Raw genomic sequence first — 18,983 nt, 5'->3', positions numbered from 1 at the left:
TAAGACAGTCATCTGTTGTGGCGCCTGAACGTCATCCCGCGGAGTTTCCACTAAACGTCGCTGGAGGCATTCAGAGCGGACGTGACCTTCTTTCCCGCACCCCGAGCAAGTGCGAGGTTGCCCATCATAGATTATAATCGCTCGACAACCTCCTATGTACAAATAAGAGGGGACGTGCTTTCGCGGTTCTATCCGTATTTGTCTCACCCCATTTAAAACGGGGTACGTGGTAAAACTCGTCCATTTTTCGGCCACATGGGGTAGAACTGTACCGTACGGCCGAAAGGCGTCGGTAACAAGGTCAGACGGGACCTCAAACGGAAGTTCGAAGACTCGTATAGTGCGGATCCACATTCCCGCGTGATCGACCGTAACCGCACCAACATTCCCGTCGGCATGACAGAAACGATACCCGTTCGGTGATCGTTGTAGAAGTCTTTCGCAAGCAGCCTCGTCAACAAGCTTGACACAGACGACGCTTGAAACGATCGATAAATTTATTCCCACGATTTCCTGTGGATCGATTTTTACCTCTTCTCTTAAGAAACGTTCAATCTCGTGTGCCTTTGGTCGTGTACAGTCGTTCGCAAAAGTGAACTTCAAACTCGTTTTTCTGTACGAGTGTGCCATCTCCTTGTAGACTCACAACACCGCACACGCGAAGTTGCTCCGGCGTAAACAAACAGGCGCGCGCACCACAGCGCGGCCGGCAAGCAACACGGTCCGCACAGTGTCACTGCCGAAGGCAGACTGGGGCCATGCTGATCTTCTCTGTATCGTTCCAATTTTAGTGTATGTACCGCCGAAGCGAGCACATCGATCTGAGCCACCGAGGCCACAGATGAATAGCGCGACTCCAGGGACTTATCCCTTCCACGCTTCCCGTGAGACTCACATTCCCAACTGTCCACAATTCTACATATGTAATATACCTTACAGACAGCCGGCCGAAGTGGCCGTGCGGTTAAAGGCGCTGCAGTCTGGAACCGCAAGACCGCTACGGTCGCAGGTTCGAATCCTGCATCGGGCATGGATGTTTGTGATGCCCTTAGGTTAGTTAGGTTTAACTAGTTCTAAATTCTAGGGGACTAATGACCTCAGCAGTTGAGTCTCATAGTGCTCAGAGCCATTTGAACCTTACAGACATTTGCCAATTCACTCATTACTGTTAAGTAGAAACAACACGAGTTTTGTTTGACAAAATAATACACAAAAATCTAGACTTCAACTCTCATTCCTTAAACAACATACACTTACGCATTCACTGTAGTATTAGTAAACTTCTAGGCACACATTATTTTAAACGAGTACACCAACAGTAAGAGTCTGTATATTCGATTAACACGTGAGCTAATTCAAACTTTACGCACCCTAATACTAGTTTACATTTGATCCTCATCCGTCATGTGCTGTAATTGCTTTACGAAGGGTGATGTGTGGTAGATGGAAACGAAAATGTTTTCCTGCAGACTTTTTTAATAATAGGACGCTTATGGATAATATATGTTTGTCTACACATGGATATTACAATATTCCATTTCATCATCATTATTTTGACGTCGAATAGTTCTAATTTATAGTAAAGGTATATTTGTTAATACCTGATAATAAAATGTCATCTATTAAAAGCATAGTGCGACGAGTACTTTCTCACAGGCCGTCAGACATTTTCAGTCCACCCTAACGAGTCAGCGGCGGCGGATCTAACCTTCCGCGGAAGAGCGATATGATATGAAAGCAATTAGCGCTGACCATATCTTTGGCTCATCTCTCCCTCCTGCACGTTTACTTTGCTACTAAACAGTTCCAGGTTTCCAAGTGTCGAAACCTGTAAACTTACCACCAGTGATACTGTCGGAGAGACCTACCGAAAATACTGATTACAATTATGACAAAGGGCTTAAAAAGTTTGACAGACGCCGACCAATAGCGTTAGTTGCTGATTTAAGTCACGTTGCCAAAATGTATGGTATCAGTGCTGTGCCCAGAAGCCTTTCATCCTCTAACAGCGCTCTTCTAGTGATTTCATCTGGAGTAGCATCGACATGTAATCCATGTGTATCACTTTTCGTTTATGGAGTCAGTCCACTCTACATGTATTACTTTTCGTTTATGGAGTCAGTCCATTCTACAATGCATCACGTTCATTTACGATTCCAAATAGTTACAACTTGCGGCATATAGGTAATGGGAGAGAACACCACAAAATTCAGAATCCAGATAAAGAATATGTAGGAAATCACACTCCAAAGTAACAAACCTACTCGAGGTAAGAGGACTTAGTGCATGTCAGCAACATTTTCTTTACGCTACATACCTATGTATAGAACTAGAGGTTTAGCAAACCATACATATGGCTACCAGTTTACGCCACAGTACAATCTCATAACTCAAAAACTGTTGTATAAATATATATCTGGGCAATTTGAAGACTACAATGTGGTAAAGCTTTAATTTTATTTAATTTAATCGTATGGCTAGGGCTCCCCGTTGGACAGACCGTTCGCCGGGTGCCGGTCTTTCGATCTGACGCCACTTCGGCGACCTGCAGTCGATGAGGACGATAGGATGATGAAAAGGACAGTACGACACCCAGTTCCTGGGCGGAGAAAATTCCCCCACCCAGCCAGGAATCGAACCTAGGCCCAGAGGATTGACAATCCGTCACGCTGACCATTCAGCTACCGGAGGCGGAAAGCTTTAACGCTTGTTAGGGACGATATAACAGCTTCCTAACGCACGTAGGTCTAGTTGGGAATACGAAAATTAGTTCATGTCACCATGTCTCTGCAGTGTACCATTCAAGCAAATGTGGTGTGCTATTTCTCTTCTGTATCTATCGTTTCATTGAAGGCATGCAGCACCTACTATGTATTCCAATTACTCTGTCTGTATAATGATTTTTCATTACTCAGTGAATATATATCATGATCCTCCTATATATGGCGCGGCAGCGAAGACAGTTCACCCAAAATATAGACGGATTAAATAAATATGTCGGTTTGCAGTTTCCGCCAAGTTATAGTGGAAAATATGGCGAATTTTCTGTCGTCCGCAAACCATGTTTATCGATTACGGTCGTCGAATTAAGACACAAGATTTCTTTTCCTAGTGGAACTGTTAACTTCATATGTGGCATTCAAAAGAAACTTGTAAGAGAACTTCAACGGCATAGCATGTATAAGAACTGAATAAATAGTAGCAAGATAACAACGCTGCAAACCACTTCTCTCGCGGCCGGGAGAAGAGTTCCACAAAGCCCTGCCCTATTAAGCCAAATGTAACCACACATCTGCACCTGAAGCGGATCAGTCAGTATTCTGCTCTCGTAGCAGTCACATAACTTGCTTGTAGACCTATTTAGTTATTCACAACGTGTACAACTGTGGAACAGACGCACTTTAACTTTAAATAAATAACAGGGTGTGTTTTAACAGTTTTTGAAGTTTTTACCCCTTTTGTTTTATTACAGAGTGATGTATCATCATAAAAATGCGAACAATAATAGTAATAATGATGATAATTATATAGTAATACAAATAATGATAATAAGAATCAGTAAGTAATAAGTTTCCGTAGCGCTGAGGCATAGTGATGCAATACTTTTAAAATGCACTCCAAAGTCATTTTAAAAGAGTAAATCGCAGTCTGGCTCTGTATTATCGTATTTATTTTCTGTTATATACAGATTTCCGCTTTTATGCCGTTCTTAGGAACAATGCTAACAGTTGTTAGACCACTGTTACATCGTATCTACTAAGGCAGTTTAAAGTACTTTAGAAGAGTAAACGGTGTACTGCTATATTTATATTGTATACTAACGAGATTTATGTCATTATGAAGCACAATTCTAAAAGTTATTAGACTATCATTATGTCAAAGTAATATTCTAACATCTATTTGATAACGGTATAAAAGCCGAGATTTAGATGGCATAGAAGATAAATGTTGTAATACACAGTAAGTAACGGTCGAGAAGAAACAATAAATGTACACAAATATTCACGAACGTATTCTGGATCAGTACTAAAACTAATGCATTTGAATATATGCGCGAATCTGCGCTCAGTGGCATCAGAGCATGGTAAATTCTTTCTCTGTCCTAGGAACTACTTTTTAACTATCGTAATTCTAATAGTTATTATTACTATATTCATTTTTATTATTTCTTTCTGTTTGCGCATATGATTGTTTGGGAACAGTCTCAGGAGAATATCCAGATTGTCAAACTTTATTTACTATGCGCTTCCCTTCGATGCGCATCTCCTCGTCTCGTTCGCTTAGGCGGGATCGGAAGCTGAGCCGACATAGCGCTTATGTACTGTGGACTCTGCCTAGACTGTTGCTGTGTTCTTGGCTGCGCGCACACACACACACACACACACACACACACACACACACGTTCTGTGACGCCAAACACACATTCACATCTTCCACAACACTAGATGCGCTCACTAGCGGTTCGTTATTCACGTTGACACTCGTACGGCGATACTGTGCAGTGCGTGAAGATCTTGTAATCGCCGCACCGTCACACATTTATCTTTCATTTGGTGGGAAATAATGTTGACTCTTACTGTCCACCATTCGTTATGCTGAAGAGTATCCAGATTATGCCCAGAATTCTCCATCTATCTTTGCAAACGTAATAAAAGAAGTTCTAGAAACTGAAAGCTTGGAGAATAAATATGCCAAAGGAAAGAAGAGCAATTGATGACAGATATAAAGCTAACAATTTACCAGCAGTAACACTCAACTAAAACATCACTGACTGGTATCTGAAAGTAAGAAAGGGATCAACCAACCTAGTGTTTTGTGAAAACTGCATTCCGTCGCATTTTGTCCTCTTCACATTTCGCTGCATCAACAGCTTCGTGGTGTGACTTCCGAAACTGGTTACAGTTCTGAATTAACATTCACAGAACTATAACCAGTTTTGGAAGTCACGCCACGAAGACGAGTGAAAAGTGATCCGGTATACCTATGCAAAATTTTGTTTAAGGATGAAGCGTCGTTAACAATCTATTGGCAAGTCAGACTTCGAAATATGCAGTAATCGTAAGCTGAAAATCCCCCAATGTTTGGCGCGTCTTTATCATTACCCGCTTCATTGTCTCTTGTTTTATTGACTGTACTTTAAATGCACTCAAGTATCTCGAGTACTTGAGATATGGTGCTGCCACTGTTTTTGGAAGATGTCTCACTGGACGTAAGGCAATACTTGTAGTACCAACATGATTCTCCCTTTCTGCACATGTAACGACAAACCCTATTAAGAGAGCATTTGGGGATCAGTGAAAAGTTCGTTCTGGAAATACAAAACGTTCTCGACACTCACCAAAAAGGCCACTTTCTTTCATCCGTGGTGAAAACAGGAAGTCTATTTGGAAACACCGACGATCCCCAAGAACTTCATTAGACGGGCCATTGCAGTCGTAAACTCCAGATGAAACTCAATGTGCAGTGCTACTTCTCCAGAATAATCTTGTATTGTGTAGCAGTGCTGAATCTTAACGTTTTGAGCACATAATAAGACAGTCGTGATAATAAATACATGAATGGAACTGAGTTGCTTGTTTGCTTACATTTGGTGTAATAGGACAGTTGTTTAGGGAACGACATTTCCTGACCACTGGGCCGAGGTTTGCAAAGCTGCTGATACTGTTTAATGAAGTCTCATACATGTTATGCTTTTTAAGCTCGCCTACAAGCTTCTTTCAAATGCCGCATGAAATGTAAACAGATCCCTTAGAAAAAAGTCGGTGTTGCACTTCAGCAACAGTAAACAAAACAAAAGTTGTTAGCAATCGTCAGGAAGTTCACCATAGTGTCCGCTATAACTTGACGAAAATCGCATCTAGATATATTTATTCAGTCTGGATACATTTTGATGGCTTGTCTTAGCAGCTTCAACCTGTAAATTTACATACTGCATATGCCACAAAGTTTGACTTCTCCCTCTGTATAAATAACAGACTTTCTTATAACCAGGCCTGGTGATGTAATCTCTCCTGCGCCATAGCATCCACCTCAGCGATATATTACATGATTTTGACGGTTTTCTCTGGCCTGAATGTGAATGTGTGTCTCCGATCAAGCGTAATTAGGTCAAAAAACTGACTGATTTTCTTTCTCTCACGTTCATAAGCTTTATGTAAAAAATCCATTTATTGTAAACACCACTGCATCCACTATGTTCTATCTTTTACGCAATTATCTCAACGTGTGAACGGTCTTAACATGTTTATCACAACCTAGTCGCGTAGAGGTTGCTAACTTATGTGTTGTTTTCTCACTGTGTGAATGCATTTGACTCTGTAAACATTAGTCGAGGAACTCCATACGAATGCGCTTTTTCTCACTACACATGTATAGTAGTCTAAGAGGAAAGCGAGTTCAATGTCTTAATGAACAGAAAACCTAGTAAACGAGATTCTCACTGAATATAAAAATCTATAGAAGAGAACAATTGACTTAACTCATCTGTATAGTTTTATAATGTTTTAAACTACATATAAAATAAAAAAGTAATTTTACAGTCTTTGTTTTAATTGGAGTATGTACATGGATATCATTTGTCACGTTTCAACTGAAGATCAATCAGGTTCATACTGTTCTTCTAAAAGGATATATTTTGAGAATGAAATATTATTATATTTTTATGGGTGTTTCACACACACACACACATTTCTGCTTATACGTTGTGGATTAATGAGCTGATTTATACATAAAATACTGTATGTTTTATGCTGTTTATTTATTTTTACTAATCTACACGAATTTGATTAATGACATGAAATTCTGGTAACAGAAATTCTGGCACACTGCACTCCTCTGTAGGGAGTTATACACAGAGTGGCAGGAGTAGCATTAACAGTCAGTAGGCTGGTACACCATGCCTCTGTGTGTTGTTATAAACCTCATTAACTTGAACACAATACGGCAGCAGCAGTGGCAACCTGCTGCGGTGTCAGTTAACGATAATATCTCATGACAGGAGCACATATCAATAGCAAGCCGATTATCTCTAACGTGCTGCTTATACATTGTACTGTAGAATGTTACCATTAGAGGGTGAATGCAGGCAACATTCACTTTACAGAAAATAGGCACTACTACATTTGTTAATATTAATATATGAAGTCTAAGAGATTACCACATATTTAGAACTCTTTTTAATACTTATTCTCCATTAATACATCATATAGGTAAGGAAGAAGAAATGATTTGCTTCAGATACCTCGTTTCAACCACTTTTCCACATCACACAACCACCCACTACCCTTACACATAGATCATCGCAGACAGCTGACATTTTTAGGATTTATGAGAGCGAAGAGAACACGGAAACTGTTATTCTTGTACAAAATGTGTATTCCTTACACACAGAAAACAACACTTCATTTTCGCTTCTTGGTGTAGTTTTATAATATCGATCTTAATGTTGAGCTTATAATTCAAATCCGCACTGGATTCTTATAACACTTTCTGCAGGCAGTAATCTGAGAGGTACAAAGAAGGTATGGTCTTCAATTCCAATACACATCCAATGTTTTTCCCTGTATAATGTCCCTTCTATGGCTATAACAAATAGCTCCGTTCCCTCTAACTTTACAGGCGACAACATTTGGGACTTTCATTTTACATCTTATTTCCAGCATAGCGCTATAATCAGAACACCACACATGTTCTTGTGTGTATGCTACCAGTTCTTTGTAACGACAACTTTACCTATAATAATTTTTTTCTTTATGAATTTAGATAAATTAATATAAGCAAGGTTTTGAACTTTTTTTTCGGTTCGTATCGTTATGTTAAAGAAACTGTGAGCAACTTTTGAAATGAATATTATTATTTATGTTAGATTTCGAATAATGTGGTAATCAAAGGAAAGTGTATTTAATGTTAAAACTATTGTAAGATGTGAAAATTGTAATTTATACACTTGGTCCATACGTAGGTAATGCTTTAGGATATGTGTAGTAGCAAACCTGTGGTGAATACACTACCTTCAGGGGAGCGGGAAAAGGTGGAGGCAGGCGAGGCGGGAAAACGCACACTGGCGCGGTTCGGCACAACGGGCTCAGTATAACAGTCGGAGGCGAGCAACAGTCGGAAGTACACGTACTGTACCGAGGAGGCTACCCAGGAAAAGTGGATTCCATTGAGCCTCGGATGAACTGATTCCGACGACTACTTGGCATGGCTATATTCTGAGGCACAAAGTTGGAAAGATTACGACGCTAAGAAGATGGAAAGGGCCGATGTTGTGTGAGCCTTAGCCGTGCTTGTATGTGTGCCGTGCTGCCCGCTATCTCGCTGCCCGCCAACCGCCGCACCGACTTGCACAGGTCAAACATTTATTTCATCCTTAGAAGTGTATCTGTGTGGACCAGTGTCGAAATTGTTTCTAACTGTTCAATAATAACGTGACTTTTACCAGAATTGCATTAGCCATGACTTATCCTAATCACTGACCTAGACAGGATCCTTACCTCGTATTGTGCAACCCGAGTATCCTAAACTGAAAGTTTAATGTCGGTATTAATGAAAATTATCGGCAGATTAATCTATGCTATAAAGAAGTTTAAAATTTCTATGTGTTATTGCAAATGTTGAGAAAGAACAAAAGTGTGACTAAATTGGAAGAGAGTTTTTGTTGGATTGAGTTAGTGATGTTATTTAATTAATCTGAGACAGAAATAATGACAGTTAAGTAATTCAGAAGTGAGACAAAAGAGTAGTTATCCAGAGATTGATAATTTTGAGTGTTAATTTGCTTTCAGTACTTAATAGTTTCAGTATAACGACCATCACAGTTTCAGGCCCCCCCCCCCCCTTCTCTTGTCCATTCTTTCAAACCTTGAAATGTGTTGATCAGATCTGACCAGTAAAGCTAAATTATATATTAATCCTAAGTGTATTAGTGTTTTTCCATCCTTAATAGTGACATAGTGTGTGTACTTTCGAGATTGCTAATGCTAGGGCAATCTATGCCCGATTTCAGTCTGATCAATATTCAAAATGTAGTTCGTAGTAATCATTGCTGTGTGGTGTTGTGTAAATGTAGTTCATCCAAATTAGTACAAAGGGAGAAAACTTTAATTCAGTGGATTTTTCTGGTTCCAAACTTTGCCATATAACGCATCATTACTACGTGTTACTATGCTTGTACATGCACCCACTTGTACAAGGAAAAACTCACTCATTGCCTAAGTAGGCTGGCGACCGAATTGTTAATTACAGGTAGCATCTACTGTGTGTACTTCTTGTCCATGCGAAAGAGTAATTATACTTTACATTTGCTTGATGCATCACTGTAGTTATTGACTGAGTATGAGTCCGATCTTGCTTCTATTAGGTACACGCGGTCAACTTATGTACTAAAATCCTTGTTTATAAGGTGAAGCCCGTGAACTTATTACAGTACAGGCTTTATAGAGCTAACGTACGTCCGAGCAGGGGGGTAGTGTTACAAGTGGCTTCCCGGTGACAGGACATCCATCTGTTGTCGGTTACAAATTAATGTAAATACCGAACAGTGGATGTTCAGTGGTACGAATAGCAATAAAGTTCAGTAAAAGAAACTGCAGTGTGAGTCAAGTATAATAGTGTGGTATAGTTGGCATTTAGTATGGACAGAAACGTAGATGGTGTAGGTGCGCCAAGCGAAATGGAGAATGCGGCTGGCAGTAGCCGGAGTTTACGCGGCCAGATAACAGATGGCGTTAGCGAAAGACAGTTGGCGTATCTACAATACCACGAACATGTCAATGAACAGATTGAAAGGTTGAGATCGCCTCGGACACAGCAAGGAATAAAACAGGAAGTAGAGGGTGATTTTGTAGATGATAGTGGGTACGTAAACGAATCCACTGACATGTTTGATTCACCACAGATAAAGAAAGAACCGAAAGAAACTTCTGAAGTAGAATCGGAACACATCGATCCTTTAGAACAAAACAGTATAAAAATTTTAAGTGTGAACGACTTATTTGAACAATTAACCAAACAAATTGCAGGACTGAATGAGCAGTTTAAAACGCACGTTGACGAGCATCTCAAAATACAGGGAAGTCAGCTCAAAATACAGAATGAACAACTTAAAGCACACGTTGACGAGCAACTCAAAACACAGAATGAACAGCTTAAAACACACGTTGACGAGCAACTCAAAACACAGGTGGATCAAATTAAAGCACAGGTTGAAGGACAGGGAATTAAAATTAGTAAACAAATAGAACAGGTAGAACAAAAAGTGGGTAATTTAAGTTCTGTGGTAAATACTCTGAAACTTGAAATTGATACCATTAACAAAAATATGGATACTATGCAGGAGGAAATTGGAAACATTAATAGTAGATTCGATGTTGAAATTCTCAACATCCAAAAGAAAGTAGAACCTCTGGTTGAAACTAAGGTAGACGAAAAAAATTTCGGTCTCAAAACTGAGATCGTAAACGAATGTCAACACGGGATATCACAATTGAAAAAGGTAGTTTTAGACACTGAAAGGGATTTAAGTAAAAAAGTAACCAGATGTGTTCAAAATTGTGAACAAAATACTACGAAAATTCAAGGCAGAATTTTCGATCTGGAGAGCCAAATTAAAGATAGGCCTGGTGTTGTCCGTAATGGCACACCAATTACGAAGCTGTTAGAAGGCGAGGAACGCTTCGATCCAGCCAAGAAACATAACGGTTGGCATCCGTTAGATTTTATCAAAAATTGCGAGAGAGTATTTCCTGAGCACTTGTCTGATCAGGAAAAGATAAACATAGTAATTAGCGCCTTAGCGGGTGATGCTAAGCGCTGGGGAATAAATTTAAATACCGAAGAATTTAGGCAAAGATTTACGGAAGAATATTGGTCTGAACAAAAGCAGGACCATTTATGGCGGGAGTTCATCATGGCCAAACAGCATGATAACAGGGGCAGGAATTCTTTGAAAGATTTCTGCGAACATTGGTACCGGAAACTGACGCATTTAAAAGGCCGAAGATCAGATTCAGAAATTATCTGAGAGCTGTATAAAAAGCTTCTGGAGGATTCAAAGAGGTATGTAGGAAGCAATCATCGTAGCTTCCAAGCATTTCTAGAAAGGGTTGAAGACGAAGACCATTGGCGCGAAAGTCGCGCCAATTATCAAAATTTTGGTATCCGTAATAACCGAAACAATGACGAAAGAAATGACGGCGATGGATTTCGCGTCAATATAATACAGAGAGGAAGAGGCAGAGGAAGAGGCAGAGGGAATAATCCAGGTCGCGGTAGAGGGTATACCGCGCAAAATAATAACGATGCGGGAAACTAATTTCCGCGAACGTTGCGGGCCAAACGGAAGCGGACAATACATACCGGCCCCGATTTAAGAAAAGATATCGGACCGACCGTAATGTAATGAGACAGGATAGAGACAGTCATGGAACGCCGCAAAGTGTTGTGGCGAAACAAGTGTCAGGTGCGAGCCAGAATGAGTCATCTCTGCCGCACAGAGCGCTACATGGTAACAGGCGAGTGGAGCATCAGAGGGCAACGGCCCAGCCTAGCAGAACATCTGTTCGGAAAGAAGCCGCTAGCAATACGGCAGCAGTAGATACAAACATAGCCGTCAGAGCTAATGAAAAGTTTACGAGTGATAATTCCGTGGCAAAGGAAACAATAAATGAAACTGTGAATACACAGAGAGGAGCGGTTAGCAGTGTTTGCAATGAGATAAAAGGCGAGGATGAATTAGCAGAAGTAACTGATTGGCGTGTGCAGATCGATGATCTGTACAAGGGCCTAAAGCAATGTGAGTGGGAGGATTTTAAAAGGGAGTATGAGGCGAAGAAATTAGTTGGTGGAAAGAGAGATAGTAGGGACGTCCATAAAGTGACGTGGCCCAAATTTGAAGAGGGGAGAATAAATAGCGCCGCGCAAAGTACGCGTGCTGCTGATAGCAGGAAGGTTAATGATAGGAAGGATTTGGAGGATGAAATCCTCAGCATTGACGAAGAAATAACTTCTGCTAACAGTCCGCCAATAGTACAAGCTGCCACCGAGAGGCACCGTGGAGAAGGGGTAGATGATTACATGAAAGTAATTAAAGTCCATGAGGATTACACTAAATATGAAGTCACAGTAGATGTAAATAAAGCTGATGATGATGCCGTTTTGCCAAAAGAGGAGATTGAATTAAAATCCAAGCCTGACGACAATACAGAGGAAGAACTTAGTGCCTGTCTCAGAAAAGCTTTTATGTTAGAACCTGAAAGCGATCCAGAATGGTCGGATTCCGACGATAGTTCAGATGATGAAAGATATACAGATATAGACGAAAATGAATGTACTAACTCTCCCTATTGTGCAAAAGTAGCGTGCTTAAGTGAATTTGATGTTGAGGAAGAGAGAAGTGATGACTCTAGTGAAGATGAATTTTCAGGTGTAAAGGAAAATGAATATACTTTTACTGAAAGAGGGTATGAGAAAATCAGTGAAAATAAAGGGGATGCAGTTAATTGCGATATTGTACCTAACGATGACGACGTATCAAAACAAAATCCAGACGTTGAAACTGAACAAAGAAAGAAAGAGCCACCGGACGACTCAGGGTTTATTTCGCAAAGAGTTCAGGTAATTAATAACTTTGAACTTCCGGAACCCAAGAAACCGCCAGATATGTGTGAAGTAAATGTTAAAAGCATATCTTGGGACGATGTTATTGTCGACCCGGATTTGCTCAAGGAAGACCACGGTAATGAAAAACATTCGACGGTTAAACAAACTATAATACCAATTGAAATTTATAACGTGGAATTGCAAGTACTTCTTGATACTGGGTCTCAGATAAGTGCAATTTCTCAGTCATTTTTCGAACACATTTGTGATAAGCCTGGGTTAGTAATTACGTCAGTGACAGGTGTAAAAATTGTTGGTGCAACTGGTAAGGCTAGTAAGCCGGTAAAGAACCAGATTTTGGTTGAATTTAGTATAAAAGGACAAAACTTTGAACACGATTTTTTGGTTGTGCCAGACTTGAGTACCGAAATGATTTTGGGGATAGATTGGTTGGATAAAGAAAAGGTTATTATTGATTGTAGCCAGAGAGTGATCAAAATAGATAGTACATTTAGGAAATTGGAATTAAATTTTGAGGAAAGTGGGAAAGTGGTTGATTCAGAAATCGATTCTTTGTTGTTGGAGATCGACCAAGGGAATGATGGATTGACAAACAAGTATGAGGTGTACCATGTCCAGAGAATATTAAATGAGAGTAACGAGCAGGGGCAGGAATTTAAGGGAATGGTGGAAAATTTTGATGGAATATCTCACAAACAGAAAGCAGAATTGCTTGAAATTTTAGATAATAACCGCCCTGTATTTTCGGACAAACCTGGCCTAGTTAAGAATTTTGAATACCAGATTGAGACCATAGAGCATAAACCTTCCTTCGTAAGACCATTTTCGATACCCATATCAAGGAGGCAGGCTGTTCAAGTGGAAATAGATAAAATGATAGAGTGGGGGGTAATCGAACGAAGTAGCAGCGAGTATAATAGTCCTCTTATCATAGTGAACAAAAGGGATGGGGGAGTGAGAGTAGTTATCGACGCCAGGACTTTGAACAAAATTGTAAAGAAGGAAATAGACAGACCTGAAAATCTGGACGAAATGCTCCAAAAATTTTATAACGTTAAGTATTTAACCAGTCTGGATATGACAGCCGGATACTGGCAAATCCCATTAAGTAAAGAATCCCGTAAATATACCGCTTTTCTATTCGCCGGGAAATGCTATCAGTATAAAGTAGTGCCGTTTGGGCTTAGCACTTCTGTGGCAGTATTTATTAGGGCACTGGACTTTGTGTTAGGGAGAGAACTGAGTTCCCGGCTAACCATTTATGTAGACGATTTACTGATTGCTACCGAAGCATGGCAAGAGCATTGCGAGTTATTGCGGAAAGTTTTTGTTGCTCTACAAGCAGGGGGCATGACACTTAAGTGGAAGAAATGTGAATTTGTGAAATCAGAAATAAAGTTTCTGGGGCACATTATTACTACAAACGGCATTGGCAAGGATCCGGAAAAGTTAAGTGCAATATCAGGATGTCCGGCTCCTAGAAACAGAAAACAGTTGAAAGCCTTTTTAGGTTTATGTGGGTTCTATAGAAAGTTCGTCAAGGGGCAAGTTTTTAATAGTCCTCATCTGAATAATTTACTTAAGAAAAATAGTGCTTTTGTGTGGACTGAAGGGTGCATGAGAGATTTTGAAAAATTGAAAAACGAACTTTTGAATGACAATATTTTGCATCACCCCATACTATCAGAACCTTTCCATATGAGTACTGACAGCAGTGCTTATGGAATTGGTATAGAAGTTTTCCAAGAAATCTGTGAAGGAAAAGAAATCGAACACAGGACTATCGCATTTGCAAGTAGGACTCTAACGAAATACGAGAGGAACTACACTATTTCGGAAAAGGAAGCTTTAGCCATTATATGGGGGCTAAAGAAATTTAGAAATTATCTGTGGGGCCATAAGCTCACTATACATACTGACCACAAAGCTTTAACTTTTCTTAAAGATTGCCGTTTACTTAATGGTAGGCTAACTCGTTGGGCTTTGTACCTACAACAATTTGATTACGATATTTGTTATGTTAAAGGTACTGAGAATTATGTGGCAGATGCTTTATCTCGATTGCCTAATGGTATGAGTGAAGTGCCAAATGAAAATGGTGAAGAGGGTAATTTTCAGATAAGGTATATGACAGAGGTTTCAGGAAAGAGGAAAATGGAGCAGATATGTAAAAATATGAGATACCATCAGAATGAGGATTCAACCTGGAAATCAGTGAAGGTAAATTTTGACAGTGTACAGTATCCTCAAATTAAGAAATATTACAAAATTTATAAAGGCATTTTATATAGGAGGAAAGATTTAGTTACTGAGGAATGGAGGGTATGTTGGCCAAACCAGTTTGACACTGATGTCATAGATTATTTTCATTTAGCATTAGGGCATAGTGGGCCGAAGAAATGTTTGGATAAATTGAATAATGTAATAGTGATTACTGGTAGTATAAGTAAGAAGGTAAAGGAACGAATTAAGTCATGTGATGTCTGTCAAAAGGCCAAAGTGCCGAACAAAACTAGTAGGGGACCAATGCAAAGTACATTGCTTGAAGACACTCTAGACTTATTATCGGTGGATTTATATGGTCCCCTCCCAAAGACTTCGGGAAACTGTGCATATATTTTGGTGATTTTGGAAGTATTTTCAAAATTTGTGAAATTATACCCCTTGAAAAAAACAACAGCAAAAGCTGTATTTAATAGGATGGTCGAATACTTCAGGACCATCGGGAAACCCAAAGCAGTACTATCTGACAATGGACCCCAATTCATATCCAAAATTTGGAAAGAAGGAATGGAGAGAAATGGTGTGGAGGTTAAATATATCTCAGCTTATCATCCTGCTAGCAACCCGGTTGAAAGGTACATGCGAGAAATCGGGAGATTGTGTAGAACATACTGCAGTCACAATCATAGAGCCTGGGGCAGATTTATATCGGATTTTGAGAATGTCATGAACACATTACATCATGAAACTACAGGATTTCCACCGGAAGAAATTTTGTTAGGCAGAAGTAGTAAAAGTTTAATTGAAGAAAAACTAGAGTTTCCACCTTGTACAAGTTTGGGATTGGATAAAAAGAAAGAATTGGTGATAAAAAGGGCAAAGCAAAAAGCTGAATCTAGATCTAAAAGACACAATAAAAATTTAAAAGTTTCAAAATTTAAAATTGGAGATTATGTTCTTTTAAAAACCCACGAAAAGTCTAGTGAACTAAACCATGAAATTTCAAAATTTAAATATATTTATAATGGACCATATATAATACAGAATATTCCACACGACAATGCTTACTACCTGATCTACCCAAAATCCAAAAGACCTTTAGGTGTAAGAAATATTGTAGACCTGAAACTGTATATTCCTAGGAACGAGTAAATGTGCTGTATCTTATGCTGAACCCAAGTTATTCTAAATGTATCTAATCTTTGTAAATGTCTGTATACCCTTGAAAGTGTGCTAATGTAGTTATGTGAGTTTCAGATTACCAATTGTACTGTAACTGTAAAAATGTATGGAGAAAAGGACTGAAAAGAAAGGATAAATGCTTTCAGCCAGATAAAAGATGGGACTGTCAAAAATAAAAATAGGCAGTGTATGAACCATAACATGAAGGACTGCCAAATACTAATGAGGGCAGATAAATAATCGATGGAAAATTGTAAATGTGATCCAGGAGATGTGACAATATGAAGTGAAAAGGACTGCCCAAATCTGCATAATAGGCAGCAGATATGTGTAGTTAATTTTCTGAATATATGTTTGTGTGTTTTGTTTAGTAAGTAAGGAAATGGACTGCTATTCAAAGCAAGCAGCGATAAATTATCTTATAGTGTATACAAAATATGCAATTGTTTTTGTAGTTAAATGTTTGTATTCCAGAATTTTAAATTATTTCTTTGAGAAATTTAGAAAAAATGATTAAATTGCTATTTTAGTGATGTTATGATGGGAAGTTGGACTGTACAAAAGGCACTTGAGTAAATGACAAGTAATTATTCTTGATGTGTTAAAAAAGTGTAAACCTATATACAGTGAGTAAAAGGAAATATGTAGTGTAAATCTTTTTGGACAATTAAGTAAAGATTCGGAACCACTGTATAATTGTAAGATTTAGTGTTCCCATAAAATTTGGACTTAAGAAAATTTTCTGGAAACAGGGGCATGTGTAACGACAACTGTACCTATAATAATTTTTTTCTTTATGAATTTAGATAAATTAATATAAGCAAGGTTTTGAACTTTTTTTTCGGTTCGTATCGTTATGTTAAAGAGACTGTGAGCAACTTTTGAAATGAATATTATTATTTATGTTAGATTTCGAATAATGTGGTAATCAAAGGAAAGTGTATTTAATGTTAAAACTATTGTAAGATGTGAAAATTGTAATTTATACACTTGGTCCATACGTAGGTAATGCATTAGGATATGTGTAGTAGCAAACCTGTGGTGAATACCCTACCTTCAGGGGAGCGGGAAAAGGTGGAGGCAGGCGAGGCGGGAAAACGCACACTGGCGCGGTTCGGCACAACGGGCTCAGTATAACAGTCGGAGGCGAGCAACAGTCGGAAGTACACGTACTGTACCGAGGAGGCTACCCAGGAAAAGTGGATTCCATTGAGCCTCGGATGAACTGATTCCGACGACTACTTGGCACAAAGTTGGAAAGATTACGACGCTAAGAAGATGGAAAGTGCCGATGTTGTGTGAGCCTTAGCCGTGCTTGTATGTGTGCCGTTGCTGCCCGCTATCTCACTGCCCACGAACCGCCGCACCGACTTGCACAGGTCAAACATTTATTTCATCCTTAGAAGTGTATCTGTGTGGACCAGTGTCGAAAATGTTTAAGTGTATCTGTGTGGACCAGTGTCGAAAATGTTTCTAACTGTTCAATAATATCGTGACTTTTACCAGAATTGCATTAGCCATGACTGATCCTAATCACTGACCTAGACAGGATCCTTACCTCGTATTGTGCAACCCGAGTATCCTAAACTGAAAGTTTAATGTCGGTATTAATGAAAATTATCGGCAGATTAATCTATGCTATAAAGAAGTTCAAAATTTCTATGTGTTATTGCAAATGTTGAGAAAGAACAAAAGTGTGACTAAATTGGAAGAGAGTTTTTGTTGGATTGAGTTAGCGATGTTATTTAATTAATCTGAGACAGAAATAATGACAGTTAAATAATTAAGAAGTAAGACAAAAGAGTAGTTATCCAGAGATTGATAATTTTGAGTGTTAATTTGCTTTCAGTACTTAATAGTTTCAGTATAACGACCATCACAGTTTCAGGCCCCCCCCCCCCCCTTCTCTTGTCCATTCTTTCAAACCTTGAAATGTGTTGATCAGATTTGACCAGTAAAGCTAAATTATATATTAATCCTATGTGTATTAGTGTTTTTCCATCCTTAATAGTGACATAGTGTGTGTACTTTCGAGATTGCTAATGCTAGGGCAATCTATGCCCGATTTCAGTCTGATCAATATTCAAAATGTAGTTCGTAGTAATCATTGCTGTGTGGTGTTGTGTAAATGTAGTTCATCCAAATTAGTACAAAGGGAGAAAACTTTAGTTCAGTGGATTTTTCTGGTTCCAAACTTTGCCATATAACGCATCATTACTACGTGTTACTATGCTTGTACATGCACCCACTTGTACAAGGAAAAACTCACTCATGGCCTAAGTAGGCTGGCGACCGAATTGTTAATTACAGGTAGCATCTACTGTGTGTACTTCTTGTCCATGCGAAAGAGTAATTATACTTTACATTTGCTTGATGCATCACTGTAGTTATTGACTGAGTATGAGTCCGATCTTGCTTCTATTAGGTACACGCGGTCAACTTATGTACTAAAATCCTTGTTTATAAGGTGAAGCCCGTGAACGTATTACAGTACAGGCTTTATAGAGCTAACGTACGTCCGAGCAGGGCGGTAGTGTTACATCTTCAGTTGCAAATTGTCTTGGTATTTCCGTATAGAACATTACGTCTATAGCTTTTGCTAACAAGATGTCGTTAAATATTGGTATTTCATTGGTTTTAAGCTTGCAAATGTTTATTCAGTTCTCACGTGCACAACATCCAATCTTCCACATTTAGATACGATTTAAATATCTTTTTAATCAGGTCCATATTGGCATGAACTACTGTAAACAGATTTTTTATGTCCTTTAATGTAGTGACGTTTTCCAATCCACCATTTTCAGCCATAACTCCCGCATAAGGCAATTTACCGCGGCCATTAACACTAGTAGCAGATATTTTATATTCCCAAGTCGTAGCCAGATTTCGCTGCACACTGTGTTCAAAATAATATTGAAGCCTTGCTCCCAAATCAGAAATAGTTTCTTCTTTTGACA

The 18,983-nt window shown here is 39.0% G+C and overlaps 1 pseudogene; it reads right to left on the bottom strand.

Annotated features, from left to right (window-relative positions):
* Positions 1 to 752: 752 nt before the first annotated feature.
* On the bottom strand, positions 753 to 815 carry LOC126485640 (U6 spliceosomal RNA; annotated as a pseudogene).
* Between the last annotated feature and the right edge of the window lie 18,168 nt (positions 816 to 18,983).

This window comes from Schistocerca serialis, chromosome 6 (genome assembly GCF_023864345.2).
Source record: "Schistocerca serialis cubense isolate TAMUIC-IGC-003099 chromosome 6, iqSchSeri2.2, whole genome shotgun sequence".
Lineage (NCBI taxonomy): Eukaryota > Metazoa > Arthropoda > Insecta > Orthoptera > Acrididae > Schistocerca > Schistocerca serialis.
The sequence above is the reverse complement of the archived record's forward strand: the minus strand, read 5'-3'. Positions and strand labels throughout refer to the sequence as shown.